The sequence below is a fragment of the Hordeum vulgare genome, chromosome 4H (assembly GCF_904849725.1).
Source record: "Hordeum vulgare subsp. vulgare chromosome 4H, MorexV3_pseudomolecules_assembly, whole genome shotgun sequence".
Classification (NCBI taxonomy): Eukaryota; Viridiplantae; Streptophyta; class Magnoliopsida; order Poales; family Poaceae; genus Hordeum; species Hordeum vulgare.
The window spans coordinates 590,677,555-590,688,785 of NC_058521.1; positions in this window are offsets into that span (position 1 = coordinate 590,677,555).

Sequence of the window (11,231 nt, forward strand, 5' to 3'; positions counted from 1 at the left end):
CGCCAGAAATTTTCTTGATGATGAGTTGATGAAAATAATTCTCGCCCCTCGTTGGTTACCCCAAGTGGAAGGTGGGGATGTAGTCACCAGCAGATTTCCCTTACATGGGGACTGTAAGGTTTACCGAACGAGGAGGACTCCGAGGATCAACAAGTAGATGTCCGCTGCTGTGGCGCTAGCAGGAGACGTGGACCTGCACACACAACAAATAACTTTGCTCCCAACGAGGACAAAGAGATTGTCAATCTCTCCGGCCTTGTAGTTTGCAAAGGATCAAAACACAAGCGGGAATAGTGATAGTGATTGCAACGGGAAAGTAAATGAAAGCGGTAAATGGTGGAGGTGTAAATAATGGTGGTAATATGGGACTGAGTCACATGATGTTCACTAGTGATGTCTCTCTCCCAAAAGACGATAAACAACTATGCATGGGTAAACAAATTACAGCTGGGCAATTGACAGAATTATAAACGCACCGCAATGCTAATTATGCTACTTGAAAGTTAGAGGCTCAATAGTAATGGGCACTACGCCAAGACAAGTAGACCGTTTCTTCATCATAATCTACTTACTAATCATCCACCTTGAGATATCTATCCAGAACATCTCTCTCGTATTAAGTCGCGAGCCCCACCCAAAGTGTAAACTCAAAGCAACAGACAACTACATTAACAAACTTTGCGTAAGGTAAACAATACTTGCAACCGTGGTCACAAGCACCGTTGTTTTCTCCCTGGTGGCAACAGCACATCCCCTAGTCTCATGTTTCTGTCACTCAAGATAGACATCAGGGGGCATGAACCCACAATCATGCATAACACTCCCTCTTGGAGTTACAATCTACTACTCATCCAAAGCAATAAAGAGCAGCGGAGAACATGCATGAATCACTAAAGAACATAATGTAAAAGGATAATCAAATATATAACTCATCACAATCTGAACATAATCTCATAATCCATCGAATCCCAACAAACCAAGCATAGCAATAGCAGGAAAATTACATAGGTGCCTTGATCATGTAGGGCAGCTCACAAGGGCTAATCACTGAAGCACAAGATTGGAGAGAAGACATCACATAGCTACTCGTCATGGACTCATGTTCCAAGGAGGACTACTCACGGCACGTCTGGGAAGCGTCCATGGTGGTGGAGAAGGTCCCGGAGGTCAATCCTCCCTTTGGCAGGGTGCCGGGAAGAGGTCTCGTGACGCTCCCGATCTCGGAAGCGCTGCGGCAGTGGAACGATGGAGAAATCCATGATTCTGGATATCATGGAAGGGTTTACGATCAGAGGGCTAAATATAGGCCAAAGGAGGGCGTCCGAGGAGGTGGGGCCTACCCAGGCGACCTGTGGGAGCGGCCAGGGGCCAGGCCGCGCAGGGAGGCCGCCTGGGCAGCCCCTGGCTCCCCTCTGGCCCATGTTCGATGCTCCGGAAGCTTTCGTCCCGCTGATTTTTATATATTTTTCTCGGGATATTTGGGACTCTGTAAATTTTAGTAGAAGTCCCTGCAAAAAATACATCAGCACACAGAAATTGGCACTGGGTGTACTGAGTTAGTAGGTTAGTCCTAATATGTGTAAAAAGATATGAAAGTGTAGCAAAACATATAACAATGCCACCCAAAAGATCATGAAACAAGTAGAAACTATAGATACGTTTGGGACGTATCACTCGATCACTCTAATTAAATCAATATACTCATTTTCTCTCCCAATTTGTCACATTTGGTGGTTTCTTTAGTAAAGATTGACGGAAACTTGATGTAGTGTAGTCCTGGTGGTTACACGCTTGCTATTTTCTGCGAGCGTAGGTTCTTTATTCTCTTCCTCTAGCCCAATATAACCATAAAAATAAAACTAGCAAGTCAAAACAGCACAATATAGTTTATTTTCTTTCAATAGCATGATTTCATTTGAATTCTATACATAACTATGTAGTTGATCCCAACCAACATATTTATCGACATATGGAACTATGGTACCTCAACACCAACCATGTGTGGGAAAACGTCCACCTCAACATGTAACCCGTGCATGCAAAAATCTAAAATGTTTTAATTATATTATGCAGATTACATTCAATATTTTGTAATTATATTATTTTTAACTATACTTGTATTATTAATCAAAATATGAATGTTCATAAAATTAAATCTCACTAAAGTATTGCAAATAATTTCCTCAACAACGTGTGGGGTATCATCTAAATTAATAAAATCAAATCTATACTTAATTTCCTTCAACATTGTTACATTGTGTTATGTTCAATTCTTCACTCATTTCAAGTTTATTAAATAGTAGGAATTTAAATATTTGTAGAATTTGTTCTTGACGTCGACGATGCCCGGCCCGCATCCTCGTCGTCGACTCGGTGGCGACAACCTGCTTGACACGCGCAATGTCCGGGATTGGGCTCCGTCGGGCTGGCACTCGGAGGTGCTACCTTCCGAGGCGCACATCTTGGTGAGGAATCGGGTTCTCGTTGTCGACCCGGAGCTTCTTTGGTGGCGATCGCGTGGGCCACTTTCGGTGCCGAGGCTACCGGCCCCCGAGGAGGAGGTACATCGCCGTGTTAGGGACGAGGACGAGCACGTCCGTCGCTACATGGAGGTGTTGGACGGCAGGTTCTCCAATACCTCACACGTTCTTGAGGGATCTCACCCGAGCTATGATCCGGTGATGGTTCATTCCCTTTGGGTGTCCACTGCCCGCACCTCAGAACAGCGGCAGCTCTTTGTTGGTTGATCAGTTTTGTAATAATAATCGATAGATGTACTAGTGATAATATTTGAGAGATGTATTCAATATTATATTTGATAATATCAATTTGATGATGCATTAATTAAGTGGATTATTCGATGTATTAGTGATAATGTATATATGATGATCTTGCTAGCTAAAGTGAATACTTAATTGTTGTATCTTTCTTCTTGATTAGTTAAGCTATGGACGGTAGAGACAAAGACCATGATCAACAGTATATCTTGTATGACACAATACGCTCGGGAAACTAAGAGAATGAAGAACTAGATGATGGCTCACAATATTTGAACCCTTCTGGTGAGGGAATTGAGGAAGAACAACCAAGAGACGAAGGGGAACCAGACAATGATGACGAAAAACTTTTTCTCGAATCAACAAACTCCAGCGATATATATTTGGCCTCTGGTGATCATTAGATCTATTAATAGATCTATGTATATGTATATATATGTTAACGAATCTCTTTTTTAGCCCTCTGGATCAAAAAAATTATCTACAAGCAGGGCAGTACGAGGCCCGGCTAAAAAGTTGGCTGAGGGCATCAAGTACAACATTGACGACATAACAAAAGGTGGCGAACCAAGTGGTCCCAAACCTAGCGTGCACAAATTTGTCCGTCAATGCAGAGTTATTGGCAGGGACCAAATCTCGATCTACATTCAAGAGTGGCATAGGCCAAAGAAAGATCGAGAAGTTAGTTTTGTGGACGAGAGAGCAAAAAATCTGCTTTGGGATACACTCATGACACATTTCACCCTACCAGAGCATTTGTCAGATGCACAACGGGAGAGAGTAAAGAAGTATGCTCTAAAGAAGATAGCCACACAATTCTACAACTAGAAGAAAAGGTTATGGTCTGACTTCGGCAAGCAAGACAAGACTCCGAAATTCACTGGACAATACAAGAAGTTAAAAGATCACTCGGACTTATTTGTGCAGTTCAAGCAATCACAAACCGCTAAGGGTCGGGCGAGGATAAACAAGCAAAATGCTCAGAAAAAAGAGCATCCCATTCTCTGGGGCCAAGTGGCTACAAGAGTGGCATACCTAAGGGGGATGAATATGAGCAAAAGATGATTGATGTAGGGGTCACTCCGGAAACAATTACTTGGCCCGAAAGGTGTAGAAATTGGTTTTATGGGCATGGGGTAAAGTTGGACCCAAACACAAGGGTGATTGTGGAGCATGCAAGTCTTAAAAATGCCTATGACGCTATACTTCAGGCAATAGAAGATGCTTGAACGGGGGTGTTCCAGCCCGAGAGAGAGAATGATGAGCTTACACACGCCCTCAAGAATCATGAACACCCGGGACGAACACGAGGCAAAGGCGTTGTGCCGTGGGTTGAAGGGTTTAAGGACTGGAATGACTCTTACAAAAGTCGTTCGAGAAAGAAGAATCTGGAGGCAGCCAAGAAGAGGGAGGATGTTAACCGGCTTAAGGAGTTGGAACAGAAATACATGCGGCAGCAGGAGCAGATCGACACACTTAGCTAGCAAAGGGCGTCTCAGCGGCTGGAGCAATCAGATCCAGCATTGGATAGCACCATCCCAGTGATGTCGAAAATTAGCATGGGTTCCATGGGGGTCATTGCCGATGATGCACTACTGGCTCGTTACCCCGTGGATGAAATCAGAGAGGCGAAAAGTTGTGAGCTTCACATGAAACTCAAGAACATATCCAGGAAGGTAGCGGACGACTATGCTTTAACAAATCCCCGTGATGCAACCTTCCATTCCAATCCGATTCCAGCTGGCTATGCTCGTGTCAGGGTGGATGAAGTGATGCCGGATATGAGTCACTAGAGCTCCATATTCCTGGAGGTGCAGGGCAGCAGACACTGCAAGAAGTCTTGCATGGTCTCTGCTTATGCAGAAAGGACTGCACCGTCTTTCCAAGGCCACCGACTCCTCCTCCAAGTCCACCACGTCAGCCGACTCCACCCGACCACCCCGATACGAAGCCCATCGCTAGTCCGCCACCACGTCAGCCGACTCCATCCCACCCCGACATGGAGCCCATCACGAGTCCGCCACCGCCTCAGCCGACTCCACCCTGCCACCCCGAGACGGAGCCCAGGGAGAGTACGTGGTCATCTCATTTTTGGATGAGGAACCAAAGTCCAAAGTGGAAGAGATCACCAAGGAAGAAACCCTCCCCTCCTCCCCAAAATTTGTCTTACAAGAAGAGCACGGAGGAAAGAGACGCCAAAGTGGCTTAAGAATTGAAGGCCCATTTTGGACCGAAACTGCCCCGGCCGCCAAAGGAGATAGTACCTATGGAAGCTGTACAACTCGTTCTGGCCAATCTTGCTAAACCGCCTCCGCCAAAAAGAAAATTAGACTATGAATGCTCTATTAGCCAGTCACATCAAAAGAGCTAATGAAGGATTCGGTCCATCCTAAAAAAGCAGGAAAACCATTCCCCGGCTGGGAGAACAGTGAGTGCAATCGATCCTGCCACTCAAGGTGGGTACCGAGGTCGTAATCGATCCCACCGCTGCTAAAGAGATGGCTGAAAATATGGCTAGAGAGGTCGGTGTCACTGTTGAACAACTACTAGGCGACACGGAAATGCCCACGACGGAAGGGCGGAAACTACCATGGACATTTGCCCTGGGGCGAGCTCTCGTCAGGCCTGAGCTTGTCGAGGAGCTACCAACGCAAATGTACAGATTGCATATCTGGTACATAAAGGAAGCAAAACTCGGGCGAGAGAGCCTCATGGTGAAAGTCAAGGCAGAGCATTTTTTCAATGAAAAGGAAGTGTGGGTTGAAAATCCAGAATTGTGGCAGTTATTCAATCAAGACGCACTCGAGAAATCTCTCATCAATTGCTCTTGTATGTAAGTGATTTCTTTCTGTAATTTAAGTCTCTAGATCATCACCTCGTTCATTTGCCTCTAATTATCCTTACTATATTTTTTTGTGGTATTTTGCAGAATGAAGATGTTTGAAATGAAAAGAGATGGAGTCTTCGGCATTGGCTTTGTTGACCCAAATACCATTAGTGATCATATGTTAATAAATTACAAAGATGAAACAGAGGAGAACTTGTATAGGTTTTTGGAGATAATAAATACACAACCAAAAATATTATTTCCTTACACCTTCAGATGAGTGTTACTGTTTTGTACTATAAATTCTTTTTTTCTTACACGATGTTAAGTATACGTATAGTACTTGATGAGTTATGCATGCATGCCCGCTTATACAATGCAGTTTCTTATTGGATCCTGCTAATCATTATGGTTGATGAGGGAAAACTTCAAGTACTGGACTCACTAAGAAAAGACACTAAAGAGTACATGCACCTGAGGTTGATGCTCGACAGGTAACTTCAATCATTATCGCACTATGTGGGCCTCTTTAGTTCATTTCCTAATATCAAGTAATCAATGACTCCTTTATTCTTTTTCTTTGCGAGGCAGGGTTTGGAAACGGTTCATCAAGAAGTTTCACGGTGAATGGCAATCAAAGTTGACATGCTCTTGGCCCAAGGTAAATAACTAGTACTAGTTAGTTACGTTCGTGCACCTCTTTAGTTCTAGTTTCAATACCATTATAATGCTTGATTATTATCTGACTGAATTCTATTCTTCTAAAATGGTGCATGCGACAAGAACAGGGGAATAATCTATGTGCATACTATGTTTGCGAGAAGATTCTCTTTATGACCGAACGGAGCAAAGATGCAAATACTCTTCAGGTACGTAAACACTATTCACAATTATTTTTATCATGGCCTAATATATAATACACAAAACTAATATATTCATATTAGTGTCCTTTAGAGTTGCAGGAGATGCGGCGGAATCTCCTGCCAAAGTTATGCATACGAGCCTTCAACAGGAAATTTCAGGTTTTTTGCTTGAGCGGGTCATAGATCCCAAAGGAGAATACCACTACACCAATTAACGCATGCATGTAATTAATCTGTAAGTTATGTGAGAAATTGTATATACCAAATTGTATATATGTGTGTGTATATGCATATATATATATATATATATATATATATATATATATATATATGCATGGTCGTACGAGAAATTCTTTGATATATGATTGGTCCTACAAGAAATCCTATGATATATGCATAATGTGTACGGTATGTAGTAGCATAAGATATGTTCTAAATGAAAAAAAATTAAATGGAAAACATAAAATGAAAAGCAAAAATAAACAATAAACCCCAAAATCCAGAAACCACAATTCCTTTAGTCCCGGTTGGTCTTACCAACCGGGACTAAAGGTCCTCGCCCCACTCCCCCCTCCCTCCCCCCCCCCCCCCCCCCGGCGCGCGCTGCCAGCCACATGGAAGGGAATTAGTAACGGGTCGTGGCAAACCGGGACTAAAGGGGTCCCAAGTTATTAGTACCGGTTGGTGACGCCGGACTAAAGGCCCTTACCAACCGGGACTATAGCCCTGTTTTCTACTAGTGAAAGCTTTATATGACCTTGGTGATAGTCTTTCAACAATACGTAAATCCCTTTGTGATGTGCTTGGCCTCACAAATATTCAAGGGTGTTCCCTAAAATTGCATTCTACCATTAAGAAACCCTTTGGTAGAATTAATGATGTTCTCAATATTGCAAATAAATATTATGTGCCTCTAGATTTCATGGTGCTAGATATTGATTGCAATCCTACTTGTCCAATAATACTTGGAAGTCCTTTCCTACCAACTATAGGTTCAATTATTGATATGAAAGAGGGAAACATAAGGTTACATTTTATATTATAAAAAACAGGTTGAACACTTCCCTAGAAATAGAATCAAACTACCTTATAAATCCATCATGAGGGCTCCTTATGAGCTGAGTGTCACAGATGCCAACACTTGATCATATGCATTATGCCTATCTAGGGGCATAAAACAATAGCGCTTGTTGGGAGGCAACCCAACAGTTATCGTAATTTTAGCTTTTTTGCATTTTGTTTTGGTGTGATGAAATGATTATGGCCTCTGTAATGATTGTGTTTTTATGTTTAAATTAGTGTTTGTGCCAAGTAAAGCCTTTGGGATGACTTGTATGATAAGTACAATTGATATGGTGACAAAACATAAACTTCGACATCCAGTGCATAAGTTCTCTGATTTTACTGGAACGCCTTTCTAAACTGAATTGTTTACACAGTATTTTTGTCTAAATTTCTCAGGTCATCCTAATTTTTTAGAATTGTTGGAGTTACAGAAGTATAGGTTCTTTACAGATCATTACAAATTGTTCTGTTTTAGAGAGATTCTGATTTTGCTTGTTTTGATGATGCTATGGATTGTATCGGGGGTATAAGCCATGGAGAAGTTAGACGACATTACATATTATGCAATAATGAAATATGAATTAACTTATAACAGTACCTAAGTATTTGATATGTTGCTTATACTAACGGATCTCACGAAGTTTTGTTGACTTTTCTATGATTGAAGTTTTCAAGTTTTTGGTGTTATCGCGATGGACAAAAGAATAAGGAGCGTCAAGAACCTAATATTGGGGATGCCCAAGCAACCCCAATGTAATAATCTAGGAATACTGAATCGTCAAGCTTGGGATGCCCAGGAAAGCATCCCGTCTTTCGTCTCAATCCATCGGTATGTCACTTGGAGCTACATTTTTATTCGTCACATGATATGAGTTTTGCTTGGAGCGTCGTTTTATTTTGTTTGCTTTTTATTTTTAGTTTTCCACAATCATCCTTTGCTGGAAAAGCTACAATTGAGAGTGACACACATTCATCATGATTTCTTAGATTTCTCTATGTGCTTCACTTATATCTTTTGAGCTAAGCACTTCCTCAAGTACTTCACTTATATCTTTTTAGCACGATGGCGTATAGATTCTATAGAAATATTTACACTCTCGTTCTTCACTTATATTTGGTTTAGACTTCATGAACAACAGCGTTAATTTGCGCGGGTCATAAGGCTAGTCCAAAAATAATAAGTATTCAATGAATGATAATCAAAACCATCATGTAGCACATAAAGAGAAATTTTGGGTTAATGATATTGATGTGGTAATATGAAAAAGGTGTGAGTGCATCATTGTTGATTTGTACAAGTATCGGTATGAAGAGGTGTTAATTTCTTGTTTGTCTAAATATTAAAAATGCCTGGCGGTGATGGGTGAGCATTTCTATTCCTCCTTAAAATCCTAGTATTCTTTCATGTCAGAGGAGCGTGATGGTTAACTCCCTCCAACCCCTCCCTCGGGGCATGGGAGTAGTGATTTGATTTGTGATAAAACTAATAAAACTTTGCAACAAGTATTTGAATTCGTTATGACTAATGTGAAACCATGGACATACGCAATGTCGCTTCCTCATACTTTGCTAGCCTCTTCGGTACCGTGCATTGCCCATTATCACCTCGAGGATCGATGCAAACTTCGACGGTGCATCCAAACCCCGTGGCATGATACGCTCTATCACACATAAGTCTTCCTATATCTTCCTAAAAACAGCCACCATACCTACCTATCATGGCATTTTCATAGCCAATCCAAGATATATAGCCATGCAAATTCCATCGTTACATCATATGACTAGTTTGTTCATCATTATATTACTTTGCATTAATTTGCGCGGATCATATAGAGCTGACATAACATTTGTGGCAAAGCCATCATTCATTATATTGCTGATACATGTCATCCTACATCATTGCACATCCTCGTATAGTGCCAGAGGCATTCATATTGAGTCATATTTCTTCATAGTTCCTCACATTAGTGCAGCCGCGTGCTATACAAATAGTTTGTAACCACTTTCCACGACTTAGTTCTAAACAATCACCTTGGATGTGTGGGTGATAGGGGGCTATCCCATAGGACACAAAACAATCGGTAGTGATGCATTTATCCGGTCACACATGCCAGGCAAAAATAGATGTGTGCGATTGGGAGGACCATCACAAACACACATATTGAAGAAGTCATGTGAGATGTGCTTCGCATCCCACACAGGGATCCCAAAGATACGTCTCAATCGTACTGCACATTGCACACAATTTTCTACATCACATTGTTTGTGATAGGGTTGGTCATCACACACGATACTCATAATTATGTCGATTTTGTTATTCAATACATCACTCTCGCTTCCTAGAAGAAACTGTTTGGCATTGAACTATCCATCACACACACTTATCATGAAAAAAGTTTGTGATAGGGGGCCTAACGCACATAGTTGTCGATCGAAAGTTGTGTGTGATTGTTCACTCATCCAACACACTAGTTTTCTAGAAACTGTGTGGGTTGAGGTCATCGCCCACAGTGATGTCTGATACGTCTCCAACGTATCTATAATTTTTGGTGGTTTCATGCTATTATCTTGTCAAACTTTGGATGTTTTGCATGCCTTTTATTTATTTTCTGGGCCTAACTTATTAATCCAGTGCCAAGTGCGAATTCCTGTTTTTTTCATGTTTTTTACCCCTTTCAGAGGAGGATTTTGAACGGAGTCCAAACGGAATAAAACTTCCAAAAAGATTTTTTCCGGAACGGAAGAAGATCGAGAGACTTGAGAACCAAGGCAGGGGGTCCTCAGGGACCCCACAAGCCCTCATGGCGCGGCCAGGGGGGCCCGCGCCACCCAGGCTTGTGGGCTCCCTAGGCCACGTCTGCCCTAGGGTTTCGCCTATATATCCCCAAAAATTCCACAAAAAATTAGGGGAGCATCGTAATCACTTTTCCACCGCCGCAAGCTTCTGTCTCCGCAAGATCCCATCTGGGGCACGTCCTGGTGCCCTGCCGAAGGGGGGATTCGGACACGAAAGGCTTCTCCATCAACACCATGACCTCTCCGATGATGCGTGAGTAGTTCGCCATAGACCTACGGCTCCATAGCTAGTAACTAGATGGCTTCTTCTCTCTCTTGGATCTTCAATACAAAGTTCTCCATGATCTTCATGGAGATCTATCTGATGTAATCTTCTTTTGCGGTGTGTTTGTCGAGGTCCGATGAATTGTGGATTTATGATCAGATTATCTATGAATCTTATTTGAGTTTCTTCTCAATTCTCTCTTGCATGATTTCATATCCTTGTAATTCTCTTCGAGTTGTGGGTTTTGTTTGGACAACTAGATCTATGATTCTTGCAATGGGAGAAGTGCTTGGTTTTGGGTTCATACCGTGTGGTGACCTCACCCAGTGACAGAAGGGGTTGCGAGGCACGTATCATGTTGTTGCCATCAAGGGTAAAAAGATGGGTTTTCATCATTGGTTTGAGATTATCCCTCTACATCTTGTCATCTTGCTTAAAGCGTTACTCTGTTCGTCATGAACTCAATACACTAGATGCATGCTGGATAGCAGTCGATGTGTGGAGTAATAGTAGTAGGTGCAGAAAGTATCGGTCTACTTGTCTCGGACGTGATGCCTATATGCTAGATCACTGCCTTAGATATCGTCATGACTTTCCGCGGTTCTATCAATTGCTCGACAGTAATTTGTTCACCCACC